Below are 15,807 nucleotides of genomic sequence, written 5' to 3'. Positions count from 1 at the left end.
CTCTGGTGGAGAGCTGTAACTACCTAAGGTGCTTTCTGCGGATCCAACCCATCTTCACTGGAGATGGCACCTGGACTGTATAATTCATATTGCAGTTTGCAGGCAGCACAGTGCTGTGTAATGAACAGCACTGGATGCTGGCAATGGGGCAGGTTTGTGCGAAACACTTTTATATTAATCACACAGTTTCCACATATGGCTTCTTTATTTTTTTAAAATTGTTTTAAATAAACAACAGTATTACATTGCCCTTGGAATGTGATGGGAATAGAGTAAGAATAGAGAATTTGTGTGCTCGGGGTTATACCGTGAACCTAAACGGTTATCTTGTCACAAGTATTTAATAAGAAGCTATTGGTTTCAGATTTTTCATCTAAAGAAATTGCTGAGAAAAATAAAAATAGAGACATATGCGAAAGTGCAGAGAGATAGTTCTTCTTGACAAAATAACCTTCTCCTCCTAGTATTTAGTTTGGAAAAAAGACCTACCATTTAGTGACTAGAAGACTTCAGATAAAGCACTACTTGAGTTGGTGTACTAAAGACTAGGGCAGAGTACATTTGATTGCTTATAAATCATTCATTTGACTTAATATTTTGAATCCATTATATTGTTATTCCATAATAAATCAGCATTTCCCCCATGATATGTTAAATGACATTTTTCAGTTTTTCTGATTTTCAAATAAATATCTTTAGTCAATGATTTGAGATTGATTACAATGTCATTTAATCCAAATGAACACATTATTTACATCTACTCAATGTTCCTGGTCAGAGACCTTGCCACTAATAATTTTCTTTGGTGAAATGAATCAATTTTTCCCCCAATAAGATAAAAGTTTATTTTTCTCTCAAGAAATAGTCCAAAAGATGATGGGCTGTTCAAAGCAGGTATGCAGCAGCCATGTTCTGCAAGATCCTCCAGACACCAAGTGCCTTCTCTGCTACTGCTCCATTGTCCCCAAGGGTTATATCCTTGACTGCAGAGTAAAAACTGGATTATTATCATGTTATCATTCTACACACACGAAGAGGAAGAAGTACATCCAGGGCAAGTGGCTACAGCTTTAAAGTGATGATTTAGAAGTTGGATGTATTATTTCCACTAACTTCTCATTGGTTCAGATTTAGTGATTTAGTAGCTCAGCAGCTGGTATTTGGTTTTTAAACAATTAACAATGATCTAAGCATTCACATTCTGCTTAGATGACTATTCTATCTAAACATTTGAATTTACAAACTAACATTCCCTAAACATTTAAATAGTGATTAAAGACAATTAAACTCTTGCTAACTAAATACTTAATACAAATAAGACTACTCACCATTTAAAAATAGAAAGCAGAAAAGTAAGCTATAAAATGGGAAAAATGGAAGCTTCCTAATGGAAATTCTACTGGGTAATAGAGAAAATATTGCTAGTCTGCTATCTGCTAATGGAGAATTGCTACATGTGCTACTTTAGAATTGCATACTTGGTCCAAATAGTTTCTGATACCCCACATTTCAGTTAATGGCTACTCCACTCCTCTAGTTGCCTACACCCAAATGTTTGGACATTTGGTCTTTTAGCAAATTCTGTTGGCTTTGTCTTTTCATATTCAGAATTTGACCACTGCTCACTATTCCAAATAACCTCTTCTGATTCCATTTATTTTTTAATGTGGATTGTTGCAATAGCCTCCTGTCTTAATTTCCCAGTTGTAATCACAAACACTATGAAATTGGTTTACAAAAGGAATTGATTGGCTCACATTTTTGAGGCTAGGTGAAGGTCGAAATCTAGGCATAAGCAAACTGATGCTTTCCCCCAGAAAGACTGCAGTGTTCTGAGGCTGGCTGCCGGCATCTTTGGCCCTTGGCTTTTCTGCCACGTGGCAATGTCTTCTCCTTTCTCTTGCAGGTGCTGCTGACTTCCACCTTCTGGTCCTCTGGCTTTACCTTATAAAACCCCCAGTAATAGGATTAAGGCCAAACACCTCATTCGGTTGGGTCACACATTAACTAAAATAACATCCTCAAAAGATCAGTTCACACTCACAAGAATGGACTAAGATTAAGAACGTGGTTTTTTTTTCTGGGGTACATGGTACAGGTTACCACACCTCCTAATCAATGCTCCTGCTTCCACCCTTATCTTTCGATAGTATCTTCCCAAAATAGCAGTCAGATTGATGATATCAAATTTTAGATCATGTCATTCTGCTTAAAACCCTTCAATGGCTTCTAAATTCATTAATTCAACAAATATCAGACATCTTCTTAGTGCTTGGGATCACAACTATGAAAAATCAAACAGACTCTAAAACCTGCATTTGTGGAATTTTAGTGGGAGGAAAGCAGACAATATATGATAAGGATAGGGTGCACAGCTGGCTCAGTGGTAGAATGCTCGCCTTCCATGTGGGATGCCTGGGTTCGATTCTCGGACCATGCACCCCTCCCCCCCCAAAAAGAACATAGGCGTTAAAAAAAAATTATAAGGATAATAAATACATTCTTTAGTATGATAGAAGGCAGTAAGATCTATGAGAAAATTAAAGTGAGACAGGGGGTTTAGGAACGGTGGGGTGGATGTAGAGGGAGGATGGTGGATTGCACTTTTCAATAGGGGTCACAGTGGATGCCTTGTAGAAGATGACTTTTGAGCAAGTACTTGAAGAGGATGAGGGAGTTAACTATGTGGGTACTAGAAGAAGAGTGTTACAGGCAGAAAGAGGTTAAATATAAGGCAGAACTATTATAATACTAGAGGAAAATAATATGGAAGGTGGGAGAGCTTAATGATTATAGCTGAACTATTCTAAGATCCTTATATTGTAAGAGTAGAGATATTAAGTAACTTTTGACTTTGTTAAGTGAAGTATGAGTGCTAACCAGAATGCCATACCAGAAATGGAATGGCTTTTAAAAAGGGGAATTTATTAAGTTGCAAGTTTACGTGTTCTAAGGCTGTGAAAATTTCCAAATTAAAACAAGTGTATAGAAATGTCCAGTCTAAGGCATCCAGGGAAAGATACCTTCGTTCAAGAAAACTGATGATGTTTAGGGTTTCTCTCTCATCTGTAAAGGCACATGGCGAACATGGCAGCATCTGCTAGATTTCTCTCCAGGCTTCTTGTTTCATGAAGCTTCCCTGGGGATGTTTTCCTTCTTCATCTCTAGAGGTCTCTGATTGCGTGGGCTCTATAGCTTTTTCCCAAATGGTTCCCTCTTAAAGGGCTCCAGAAAGCCACCCCACCTTGAGTGGGTGGAGACATCTCCCTGGAAATCATCTAATCAAAAGTTGCCACCCACAATTGGGTGGGTCACATCTTCATGGATAATCAAAAAGCTCCCACCCACCAATATTGGCTGAAGATTAAAGAATTTGGCTTTTCTGGGGTACACAAAATTCAAACCAGCATACTTCCTATTGGCCTTTTTATCTGCTGTATATTTCAACTCTTACCATCACATTTTATGATGTAATTCCTTGTAAATCTTATTGTCTCTCCCCTCACTTCCGTAAACCTCATGAGACAGGGATTTTTATATTGAGCCCCCAGAAGTACAGTTCAACATTTGCTGGGCAAATTAATAAATGAATCCTTTGAGATTTAGATCAAATGTTGCTTAGTTTTATGATCTTCTCCAATTAGAAGGAATCACCTGTGGGTAAAATATTTTAGGTCCATATATCGTTACTTTATTCCTCTGTTTATCTTTTATTCCCCCAAACACTTCATGTGTATAGCTTATTAATTCATTCTTCTATTTCTCTCATATATCAATTTCAATCCACTTACAAATCCTGTTTTCTCTACTTTAAAAATATATCTTGAACATGATTACTTTCATTCTCCAAATAGCTAACACTCTAATCACACCCACCATCATCTCTTGTTTGAATTAAGGGAGCATCCTCCTATTTGGTTACCCTGCAACTGAACCAGGATAAAATAGGACAAGTGCAGGTCCCTATTTCCTATCCAATTCTGAAAGAGTTAATGGACAGCTGCAAGTTCCTGGTGTCCTATCTAGCGCCAAAGGAACTAATGCAAACTGTAAATTTCCCAAATCAAGAATTTCACCTCAAGTCCTGAAACTCCCTAAAACCATAAAGCCTGTAAAATCGGGGGCACAAAACAAACTCTTAGTTAATGACAAAATGCATGGGGTCATAAAGATTATTAAATGTCTACCCAAAGACAAATTTTAAATACATGATAGAACTCCACAAGCGTTGATAGTTATCTTCTCCTGAAACAGTGCAAACAATGTAAGCGTGCTAACACAAACCATGTAAGCTCCAGTTATTTAAACGTCACTATGAAAACATGCTACCAACAAAAGCCTTCCTATCAAAAAACAAGCTAACCCCCACCATTAGACATGTGTCTCTCCATTGAACACATCTGCACTAATTTCTTTAATTTGTATTCTCTCTCTTTTTAATAGACTTTGCTATTTATTCCTACAGGCCCTCTCTCATCTCTGCATTCTTTCTGTGATGAGAGCCCTGAACCTGGAATGGGGCTCAGCTGACTGTGATGTAAGCATGGCTCTGGTTACATATTTTAGGAGCCAGCCAGGAGGTTGCAGGAGATTGCAGGAGCTCCCAGGAACTTACCGGAGCTTGCAGGAGCACCTTTCATGTAAGGCACTGGCCCTTGCTTCTTATCTTCTAACTGGCCTCTATTATACTCATCTTGGCTTTTTCATTGCCTTTGTGTGCCAGCTGGCATTTAGCTTACTCCACACTGTATGAATTAACTCTCCTACCATCTTTCTCTCACTGCCCATGGCACCCAACTCTGACCAGAGAGTCACAAGAAATTTCTGCACCTTCTATCCTTCTCTTCTTCCCATTTTCCGTACTCCTGACTCACAGCGTCTTTTCTTCTGGCTCCTTTGCTGTTCAGTCTCTTCTTTCCTTGCTTTCTGTTAGGCTTGTTCTAAAACTCTTATGCGTAGAACCTCCTAAAAATGAGCACAGTGAGATCACCCAGGGAACTTTTTTTATCAGCTGGCTGGGGAGAGTCATCTCTGGCCCTGCCCAGTCCTGTTTTCTCTTGTTTCTCCTGCTTCCTTTCTTTAAGGACTCCTCACATACCTTCTTCTTTGCAGTTGGTGTCTTGGCCACACTGGACAAGCTCTTCTGTTCACCCTGGAACCTCATCCATTTTCTACTACCTAAGGAGAAATCAGGCCTTAGCCAAATGAAACCTCAGTTTCTGCAACTTCTGTGTCTATTGTGGCTCCTTGCTGTGGCCCTGAAGCATAGGTTTTGCAGAATGCCTTGGGCTTCTCACTCAAGTCCAGTCTAGGGAAGATTTTAAGACAGGTCCAGGTACGATGGTGCCTAGTTCCACCACCAACATCAAAAATCTCCTCTGCATTTTCTGTCCTTCCCTCCGTTTCCATTTACAGAGTCTCTCTCCTGCCACTTCTGCTCCTTTGCAGGTGGCCTAGAAGCTGCTCCTATAGGAAATCTCTCATTTATCTACTGACCATCTGATCACTTCTCCTCAAGTCAAAGAAAAGGAGCAAAGGTTTGGCTCAGAGCCCCTGAGGTGAGAAATCTGGCTCACCTGCCCTCTGAATTTGGCCCAGAGCCACAAGGGTGAAAGATTTTGGTCACCAGCCCCTTGAGTCTGGCTCAGAGCTGCCGGGGTGAGAAGTCTGTCTTCCCAGCGCTCTGATTCAGGCTCAGGAGCCAAGGAGTACAACCAGACCACCTGTCTTCGAAGACTCAACTTTTCTACCCTGTAAGGATGCCCAGGGGCTACAAAGTATAACAGGGGATACTCTCAGCTGCAGGATACCTGGGCTGCCAAACCTCAATGAGTATTCCCCCTTCACTCTTTCCTTTTCAAAATATAAGCAGTGTGCCCAACATCTCAATGAATAGCCCCTTGGGCTGCATCTTGTCAAAGCCCTTGCAGGGGGGAGGCTTGTACCTTAAAGGGGTGAGGTAAATGCCCCCGCTCCTGCTTGTGTTTCTACCCTGTGGGGTGGTGCATGCATCTGAAGCTGGAATACATGTCCATCGTGGCGCTGTAGACCTCCACCCTGTAAGGGTGCCTGATCACGGACTCAAGAAGGTCAAGGTCTCCAGCTGGTGGCTTTCCTCCGTTTCTCTTCCTTCCCTCACCCCTGCCTTCCTTGTCCTCCCTTTCACCTCGAGGCCCCTCCTCTTCTTTGCTTGAGAAACTCTCCCCATCTCTCCAAGAGTGCTGTTTGTGCTCCTCCTTCACTGTGCTGTTAAAATCTCAGAGAACTCATCATTTACCTGTGATCACAGCTTGCAGACCCTCCCGCAGCCAGTTTTACCACATTCTCTCTGATACATTCAGTGACTCCTTTCCCTGGGGAAGTGATCTGCAGGATGCGTGTAAGTTTGCTGTTTTCTGATTGCTTTCTTTTCATTCGCCCCCCAAGCTGGTCTGCCAAGTTTTGCAAAATGGGACTTGCTTAATAAAAGGATTGAGAAAATGTATTAGAAAACTTGTAAATTACAACATGCTACAGAGTATCACTCAGGAAAATCCTGCTCTGTTCTAAGGGTAGCTATGGAAGCTATAACAAACGTACCAGGATTGATCCAAACTCTTAGGTAAGAGCAAATCATGTTAAAAACCTACTTAATAGGCCGGTCAGCTTCAGACATAAGGGAAAAACTGCAAAGGATGCCCTCGGGGGTCCCAAATACCTATGCATGACCTTATGAGTACTGCCTTTTCTGACAAGACTGCAGAGGAGGGGACTGGAAGAAGGCAAGGCTCAGAGCTGTAGCTGTGGATGGGAAGCGGCCACTGGGAGCTGTCAGCGATGTGATGTGGAGAGTTGGGGCCCTGGGGGGGAGAATGCTTCCAAGGACAGAAGGAGCCCCCAGGAGGGTGAAAGTCCCCTGGACTCAGTCCACAATGCAGGAAGGCTGGACCTGGGGCCTGAGAGCACACTGAGCCCCCAAGGGGGAGCGAGGCCTCTCCAACATCCTGGTGACCGCCCCTAAGCTAGACTGAAGGGGTCCAGGACCAGGGGCAAACTGGATCACACCGAAGAACATCAATCTCAATGCCCCAGGGGGCTCTTGATGTGGTGGGCAACACCATTAATTTTTAAATTAATACAAGAACAGCATATTCTGCCTTAACCTCGCATTATAGCCCCCTCTCCTCAAGGACCTATTCCATAGTGGGAATAAAAAGGAAGTCTTGAGTTTGAGTCTTCACCCCACCGCTCACCTACCAAATTACTACTATTCTTTTAAGTCATTAGCTTTTGATAATACCAGAGTGTTCCACCCTACTTCTAAGAAAAGATATATTAAAGGTGTTAAGTGCCCAAATCCAATTAATAGGCTGTCTGCCAAAGTAAGAGCATGAAAGCTCCATTGAAAATACTGTGACATGAAGTATGGTGTTAATTGGGACCAAAGGCACTCTAGAATTCCCTCCCCTTAGAGTTAAAAAATCAGGTGGACCCCAAAGTCTGGGAGACAGACCTGCCTGGGAAAGCAATTCATGTCCCTCCTATTGTAATTCAGTGCAGAAGGAGCCTGCTTTTCCCTAGAAAACCAGGAGGACATAGATGGTATCCAACCTCTCATTCAAAAGTTCCTAATGGCAAGACTTCCCTTTCCTGCCAGTCCTCTTGTAATACCCCAACCCTCCCTGCCAAAAAGCCAAATGGAACCTACCAGTTAGCGCAACTTCGGTGCCTTATGCTTAAGGTTTTTTTTTTTTTTTTTTTTGGTGGCAAATTCTTGTTAAAAAGATTGCATCTTACTGTTTCAAAAATACATTGATTAAGGTGTTTTATGTATTTAGCATTATTCTAACAAGTTTAATTTATATGGTAATTGTATGTTGTGAGATATTTGCTTAAAAACAGTTTCTGAAATTATTTGGTAACAAGTATGAAAGGTATAAAGATTTCATGGGCTACCATACGAGCCTCTCAGATTTTTCCTTCTAGCTGCTCCAGAATATAGGAGGCTAGAGGGCTTAAATATTTTTTTTATCATCACAATCAACTTTTTTTCCTTCTTTTTTTGTGAAAAATAGCATATATACATAAAAGCTATAAAAAAGCACAGCACCACAATTAGTTGTAGAACAGATTTCAGAGTTTGACATAGGTTATATTTTCACAATTTTAGGTTTTTACTTCTAGCTGCTCTAAAATACTGGAGACTAAGAGAGATATCAATTCATATTATTCACAGTCATTTGTTAAATCCTATCTTCTCTGTATAATTCCACTATCACCTTTGATCTTTCCATCCCTCTCTTTAGAGGTATTTGAGCTATGGCAATTCTAAATTTTTGCTGTTGGAAGGGTCTGTCACTAATATGGGGTAGGGAGATGGAACTATGATGTTCTGGAGAGGCTGGGCTAGATTTCAGGATTTATCTGGAGCAGGGACCTATCTGAAGGTTGTAGGTTTCTGGAAAGTTATCCTAGTGCATGGAACCCTTGTGGAATCTTATATATCGCCCTAGGTGTTCTTCAGGATTGGCTGGAAAGGTCCTGGTTGGGTGTTGGCAGGTTAGGTAGCAAGGTCTAACTGATGCTTGTGTAAGAGCAACCTCCAGAATAGCGTCTCGACTCTATTTGAACTCTCTTTGCCACTGATATTTTATTAATTACACTTCTTTTTCCCCTTTTGGTCAGGATGGAATTGTTAATCCCACGGTGCCAGGTCTGGAGAATGTGTTTTTATTAAAAGAAAAAAAGAGTAATTTTGTCCTACATAAATGGATGTTACAGAATAAGAAAGAAGCAAACATAGAACAAAACCAAAATGGATATAAAAAACTGCAGAAATTTCTTGGAAAAGGAAATTATAGTCAAAGTTGTGAAAAATTTAATGTCTGTTATATACTAATGCAAACTAAAATTTAGTTTTCTGTTAAAGTGACAAAATTTTCTTAAATGATTAGTCTGTCTTTAGTAAGAAGTTTTCCTTAATAGTCACTGTAAAGAGCAAAGAGTCTGGGTTTTGTCAGAATAATTTGTGCTTTGGGTTAACATTAGTGTGTCCTTAGTTGTTAAAAAAAAACTGTCTCCTGAATAAATAAAAAAACAAAAAGAAGAACAAAAACAAATTTTGTTTCAAACCTAACAACCTCCAAATACTAAAAATATCTTTTCATTTCAAACAGTTGCAAAAATTCTGTTCTTTTGACCGCATAAAAAATTAAATTCTAAAAATGATTAAGTTAATTTAATATAAATTGCATAAAAATGCTCAGTGTTTGTGGTAGTTAGGTTCAGGTGTCAACTTGGCCAGGTGAAGATACCTAGTTCTATTGCTGTGGACATGAGCCAATGGTATGTGAACCTCATCTGTTGCTGATTACATCTGCAGCCCGCTAGGAGGTGTGCCTGCTGCAATAAACGATGTTTGATTTAATTGGCTGGTGCTTAAATGAGAGAGCTCAATGTAGCAAAGTCCATGCAGCTCAGCATAACCTCATCTCACCACTCTCAGCTAGCTCGGCCCAGGCCTTTGGAGATGCAGAAAGAAATAACCCGGGAGAACTTGTTGGAACGCTGAGGCCTGGAGAGAAGGCCAGCAGAGATCGCCCTGTGCCTTCTCCTGTAAGAAAGAATCTCAGTTGAAAGTTAGCTGCCTTTCCTCTGAAGAATTATATGTTTTTAACTAAATAAATCCCCTTTTATTAAAAACCAATCCATGTCTGGAGTGTTGCATTCTGGCAGCTTTGGCAGACTAGAAGTATTATAACCGAATTTCCTTGTTGTTTAAATTGCTTTACTCTAATGCTTCTCTAAAAATGCTGGCAGTAAACTACAGGTCAAAAATTTATCTTCAACAAAAAAATTTTTTTTTAAGTAACAAGGCGAGTATATAAAGTATGTTATACCTGTTAACTAACATAATTCTAGTAAAAATCCTAGTAAAAAAAAGAAAACAACTGAACCTTTGTTTTAATTAAAATGTTTACATGTTTGCTAAAACCAATGGAATAAAAAAACTCTACAATAATTTTACTCACAGAAAAAAAAATCTTTCCATTTGGGTACCCACGAAACATTTATGCTTAAGCCCCTAGGCTTCTTTCCTGCTTCATCTAAATTCATCTGTCTTTCTTGATTAAGTTGCAGCTATAAAGGCATTCCACCGCCCAGCCCAGCTGATTGTTGGTTTTGCAGATATGTTCCAGCTTCGAGTAATTCTAGCCTCCAATAGAATATTCTTCCACTGTCTTCAATTAAGTGACATAATTAAATAATTAAATAATAACTGTCCCCCCAAAGTGGCAACTCCCTAATTCCAGTACTCTCTATAATTAACCACTCTCTTCTGTATATTATTTCTATTATCAGAGTACATCTAAACAGGACCTGCCCATCTGTGACAACTGTTTGGGACAGCTTAATCTGCATAGTTACTGAAGGTAGCATCCCCCGGGCACCAGAACTCCTCTGATTTAACTGCAAATCAGTTAATGGCTGTTCACACTAATGTGTGACCAGAACATCATAACAACAAAATAAATGAATCGGATAGAGGAGGGAGGGAAAGGCAGCTTTAACTAAGCCAGGGCATACTTGCCTCCCCTAAATGCTACTGTAATCTCATTTCTCAACATTGTAGGCTGTAAACCTATAACCTCTTATTCCCACTCTCAGGGACTTATGTGGAAAAGGTGGCAGAAAAGTTGCGAGAGTTGTGGGATAGAGTGGACTGTAACAATGTTTTTGCATTTTCCAATATCCCCCAACTCTTCCAACCTTATCAGCAGTTATACATGTACTCTCTCAATTTTGTACCTTCGTTTTCTTTCCCAGAATTAACCCCATAAGAAGTTGTGGCCAAAAAACAAACATTAAGAAACAATGAACTATATTAGCCATATGTGTATGCATCTCTTAGCGCCATGCCTTCTTTGTCTATGCCCACTCTAAAATATCCTGCCTTTCCCCAATCAATGTGGACTTCCACCTCCACTTTAATAACAATCCCCTTAAAAATTCATCCTTCAACATCCCCTTAAGATTAAGTGGGGGTTCACAGCTGGTTCAGTGGTAGAATGCTTGCCTTTCATGCAGGAGACCTGGGAAGATTCCAGGACTATGCACCGCCCTCCCCCCCAAAAAAATAAAGATTAAGGGGGTTTAACTCTTTGTGGGCAGTGGCTGAAGCAGGATTAAATAAGACAACTGCAAGTCCCTAGTTTCCTATCTAGCTCCAAAGGACTTAATGCAAACTGCAAATTCCCAAAAGCAAGAATTTCCCTTAAAGCCCTGAAACTCCCTAAAACCATAAAGCTTGTAAATTCAGGGGCCCAAAACAAACTCTCAGTTAATGACAAAAAATATGGGGTCATAAAGATTATTAAATATCTGCCCAAAGATAATTTTGAACATGCAACAGAACTCCACAAGCATCGATAGTTATCTCTTCCTGAAACAATGCAAACCATGTGAATACCTGGCTAATACAAACTGCATAAACTCTGGTGTTCAAAGGTCACTATGGAAACATGCTACTAACAAAAGCCTTCCTATAAAACAAGCTAACAACCACGATTAGGCATGTGTCTCTCCCTTAAGCACATTTGTCTTAATTTCTTTAATATGTATTCTCTCTCTCTTTAGTGAACTTTGCTACTCATTCCTACTGGCCCTCTCTCACCTCTGAATCTTTCTATGACGAGAGCCCCAAACCTGGAACAGGGCTCAGCTGACTCTGTTGTCAGCAGGGCTCCAGCTACACAACCATTCTTGCCTCTCTATAGTCTATTTTCCATAGAACGGTCAATTATTCCTTTGAAACATAAGCTCCTCCTATTCTCAAAACCCTCCAGTTATTTCTTAGTGCATTTAATATAAAATCTGAAGTCCTGATTACAGCTTGCAAGGCACTACATAATCTGACCAAAACCCTGGCCCCTTCCCAGCCATTCTTCCCTGTCTACTCTGCTTCAGCCACATCCATCAAGGATGTCCTTTCCTCAGGCCCTTTGTATTTGCTGTTCCTTTTGTCTGCAGTGCTCATTACTGGGTTCCCCTCAGAGAAGCTTTCCCTGATAACTCTGCACTCCCCCACCCTCCCACCTGTCAGTGTCTGTCCCTTTAACCTATTTCATTTTTCTTCATTGCATGTATCACTACCTGACATTATATTATTCACTTCTTGAATGATGGTCTACTCTACTAGATTTTAACCTTCACCAAAACAGCAACCTTGTTTTGTTCTGAAAATAATAAAGATAACTTAGAAAGTTATGGCATATTAGGGTGGAATGGAACCTTAGAAATAACTATAATCACACTTTTTCTTTTATAGATGAGGTGCAGACACCCAAAGTTTTTGTGTGCAGAACAAAGACATAAAATTATAGCAGAGCAAAGAAATGGAGGTGCCCTGATTTAGTATTTTCCTTTGTGTGTATAATTTTTTTACATGAAGTATTGTACTGCAGCAGTCTTATCTTTTTAAAATAATTGCAATTCCTTGAGAGCAGATATTCCAGTATATGCTTAAGTTTTCTTTTTATTCTAAATACAAAGCGCAGTAGATGCTTTATAAAATGTGTGTATAGAATTCAATTCAATGAAAGAATTACACTACAAGGGCCATAATCCGGGCCGGACTTTGGAGCTCTCCCTGCGAAGGAGAAGTGTTTGGGGATCAGTCCGCTCCGATTCCCCGCCGGGGTTTAGAGGCGTCACGAACTGGTTGCTTAAGAAGCTGTGGAGCTACTACAGGAGGATTTCATCACTGGGCTTTCCTGTGAGTACCTGTGCAGGGCAGCGCCACGGGGACTCCTGTGTTGCGATCAAGGCCCCCTGAGGAACAGATGGACGCAGCTTCTGGGGGTGGAGGAGGGAGGGAGCCAGGGACTCAGGCCCACGAACTCCTTTTTTCCTGGATTCGAGTGAGGGCTAAAGGAGGCCACAGCCTGGAGGTGACTGTTGCCAGGCAACGTACGGACGCGGGGCTAAGCCTTTGAGGAAACTTTCCCTTCCAGCCCAGGTGCCAAGTGCTCTAGCAGTGATTAAGCAGGTTATCCCTCTGGTTTCCTGCCTGTCTGAAGACGGTTCACGGTGGAATCTCCCTAGTTAATAGCTTTTCATTTTCCAGCCCTCCGATTGCGTACATGGCCTTTACCCAGCTTGTTGGGTCCAGTCAGAGTGGCTGCCCGCTGTGTGCTTCTCCATCCACGAATCTCAGATAGGGAGGGGGGAAGGGACATTCCTTCTGGTACATGGCAAATGCCCTAAAGTATCATCTCAAACTTGGGGGAGTGGTAAGGGAGCAAGGAGCGTTGCCCAGCTTTGTTTGAAATTAGAAATGAACCAAGGATCAATTCAGACACCTGCCTCTGTTATTGCCTGGTCTCCGAGGTTGACTTGGCCCCTGCCCTCACGGAGCTTATATCCCAAGTTGTGTTTACAAATCTCTTTCCTCTCTGCTTGCTTATGGGCTGGATTTTATCCATTTGTAGTATTCACCTCTTTCCATTATGTTCTCATTTGGCATAAGCAACATAGCAACCACTTATTTCACTAACCAAGAGAGAAGTGAGGATAATCAGAATTGGAAATAATAAACCTTAACTACTAAGGGCAGTTGAAGGTGAGTTCAATATTTTATATGAGAATTAATGATAATATGGCAAGTCTTGGCTCTGTCACTTAACGTTTACATCCTAATTGTGACATCTCATGACTTGCAGCAGTGACTGATGCCATTCAGAATATTCAAATGTGCTCTGGGTTCCTCTTGTCAGCCCTTCTTCTCCCAACACACCCTAACTCAATATTCAGTGCTTTAGGATAAGGTCAACCCTTGGCATGCATCCCAGAGATTGGCCCATAACCTGTCTGTTTGGGATGCTGATTCTTGTGCCAGCGGAATTAGGTTTCTGCTGTTACTTAGTCCCTACAACTAATTCCTCCTCTCCTTCTTTACCTGTACCAACAAGGGTTTAGTTCTGGAAAGAGGTCTGAACATGTTTTTGAATTCAGGCACTAAAATAATCGATAAATAATGTGGCAAAGTAAAATTCACTTTTCTAGATCTCAGATTCCTCATTCTGAAAATCAGAAGGTTGGGCTGTTTTATCTCTAAAGTCCTGTCCAAATGTTAAGATCTCTGAAAAGGGGTGTGCTTTAGTTTGTAAGCTGCTAGATTGCAATATGCCAGAAATGGGATGGCTTTTATAAAGGAAATTTAATAAGTTGCAAGTTTACAGTCCTAAACCTATGTTCTAAGCCTTAGTCCAAACTAAGGCTTCCAAAGAAAAATACCTAAATTCAAGAAAGGCCAATGTGTTTGGACACCTCTGTCAGCTGGGAATGCACACTGGTCCTTTGCTAGTGCCTTACTCTTAGGCTCCATTCCTTTCAGCATCTGTTCCTATTAGGATTCCCCACTTTGCTTCTCCGAGGCTGACTTTCTTCTCTTGGCTCTCTTCAGGTTCTGGCTTGTTTAACATCTCATGATGACATCTGTTGGGCTCCAAGCATCTCCAAATATGTGTTTCTGTTCTCTAAGTGTCAGCTCTGCTGTGAAGTTTCTGTTGGCTCTGTTGTTTCTGAGGTTTCTCCAAAATGTTTCCCTTTTCAAGACTCTAATAAACTAATCAAGGCCTACTTGGAATGGGTGGAGTCACATCTCCATTTAAATAAAAGGTCACATCTCCATGGAGATCATCTGATCAAAAGTTTCCAACCCACATTGTTGAGTCAGGATTAAAAGAAAAGGCTGCCCCCACAAGATTAGGTCAGGATTAAAACATGGCTTTTCTGGGGTACATAAGAGATTCAAACTGGCACAGGGTGTCACAGGCCTAACTGCTCTATGAATCCATAGATTCCATATAGGGATTCCATATATGAGGGCATTGCTCTTTAAAAACTCCTGCTTTATCTGGATGAACCATCTGTATATGACATTGTTCTAAATTAACTCATGTCTGAATTGGCTGAAATCACTTGTTCAGCAACTATTTATCTTCTTCCTAGGATCTTCGAGGCTTTCTGCTCAGCAAAAACAAAAAAACAAAACAAAACAAAAAAACCCAAAACCACAAAACTGTGTAACAACATGAAAATTAGGATCTCATAGCTTTATTGAGCACTTCATGAATTGGACAGCAGCTCATCCAGGAAAGATAAGGGAGCTCTGAAGAGTCGAGTTTTAGAAAGGGCAGGGTTTATATAGACAAGCTTATGCAACCAACAGGGTAGCTAGAAATACAAATGACTCCATTGGCTGTTATCAAGATATTATCCTTGTTTGGCTAATGCCAAGCCAGGGGGTGTGGCACACAATATAAATTGGAGCTGACGGATTATGATTGGTTAGCCTTAGGTTTCGGGTTTTGGGAGAGGTGAGGGCCCACAAGACAGTAACTAAGTTAAGTTTTGGTCCATCTTGGGCTTACGTGCATTATATAACACTGCTAAGTGTTGAGATGTAGTGGTGAGTGAAACCAATATAGTTGTTGCCCTCATGAGGCTTGCAGTCAATTGGTGAAGAATAAGAGCTACGATTCAATGCCTTTCCTAACTGTTCTAAGAATTTATGAATGGATATTGTGATCATGTCATAATTAGGTGGAGAGAAGTGAGACAATCTAAAAATATGTTCAAAATGTGTACAGGAGCTTAACCCTTTGTGCATTGTTATTTATTGACAGTAGACATTTATTGAGCATCTAAGCTGCATTGAATGTAGTCCATACCAGCCTTTGTGGACAGTGAATCAGATGAAAAAGAGCTAATGAGAGTGAACTGTGATGAATGCCATGCTTGGGAAACAGAGGGACTAGGAAGACC

The 15,807-nt window shown here is 40.7% G+C and overlaps 1 protein-coding gene across 11 annotated transcripts in view; it reads left to right on the top strand.

Annotated features, from left to right (window-relative positions):
• The window catches only part of CAPS2 (calcyphosine 2), a 94,766-nt gene that overhangs the window by 376 nt on the left and 78,583 nt on the right, over positions 1–15,807 (top strand). For 3 of the 11 annotated variants that reach the window (XM_077111462.1, XM_077111460.1, XM_077111455.1), the window contains exons 1-2: positions 12,886–12,997; positions 13,508–13,600. The exons of 1 other annotated variant lie outside the window; for it this stretch is intronic. The gene's annotated coding sequence lies outside the window, so the exon portion shown is untranslated. Of the gene's footprint in view, positions 1–12,612; positions 12,755–12,885; positions 12,998–13,507; positions 13,601–15,807 lie in introns of those variants that run through there. 7 more of the 11 variants (XM_077111465.1, XM_077111464.1, XM_077111459.1 and 4 more) reach the window with 6 other exon arrangements.

This window comes from Tamandua tetradactyla, chromosome 7 (assembly GCF_023851605.1).
Source record: "Tamandua tetradactyla isolate mTamTet1 chromosome 7, mTamTet1.pri, whole genome shotgun sequence".
Taxonomy (NCBI): domain Eukaryota; kingdom Metazoa; phylum Chordata; class Mammalia; order Pilosa; family Myrmecophagidae; genus Tamandua; species Tamandua tetradactyla.
This window is presented reverse-complemented; position numbering and strand designations above follow the sequence as displayed.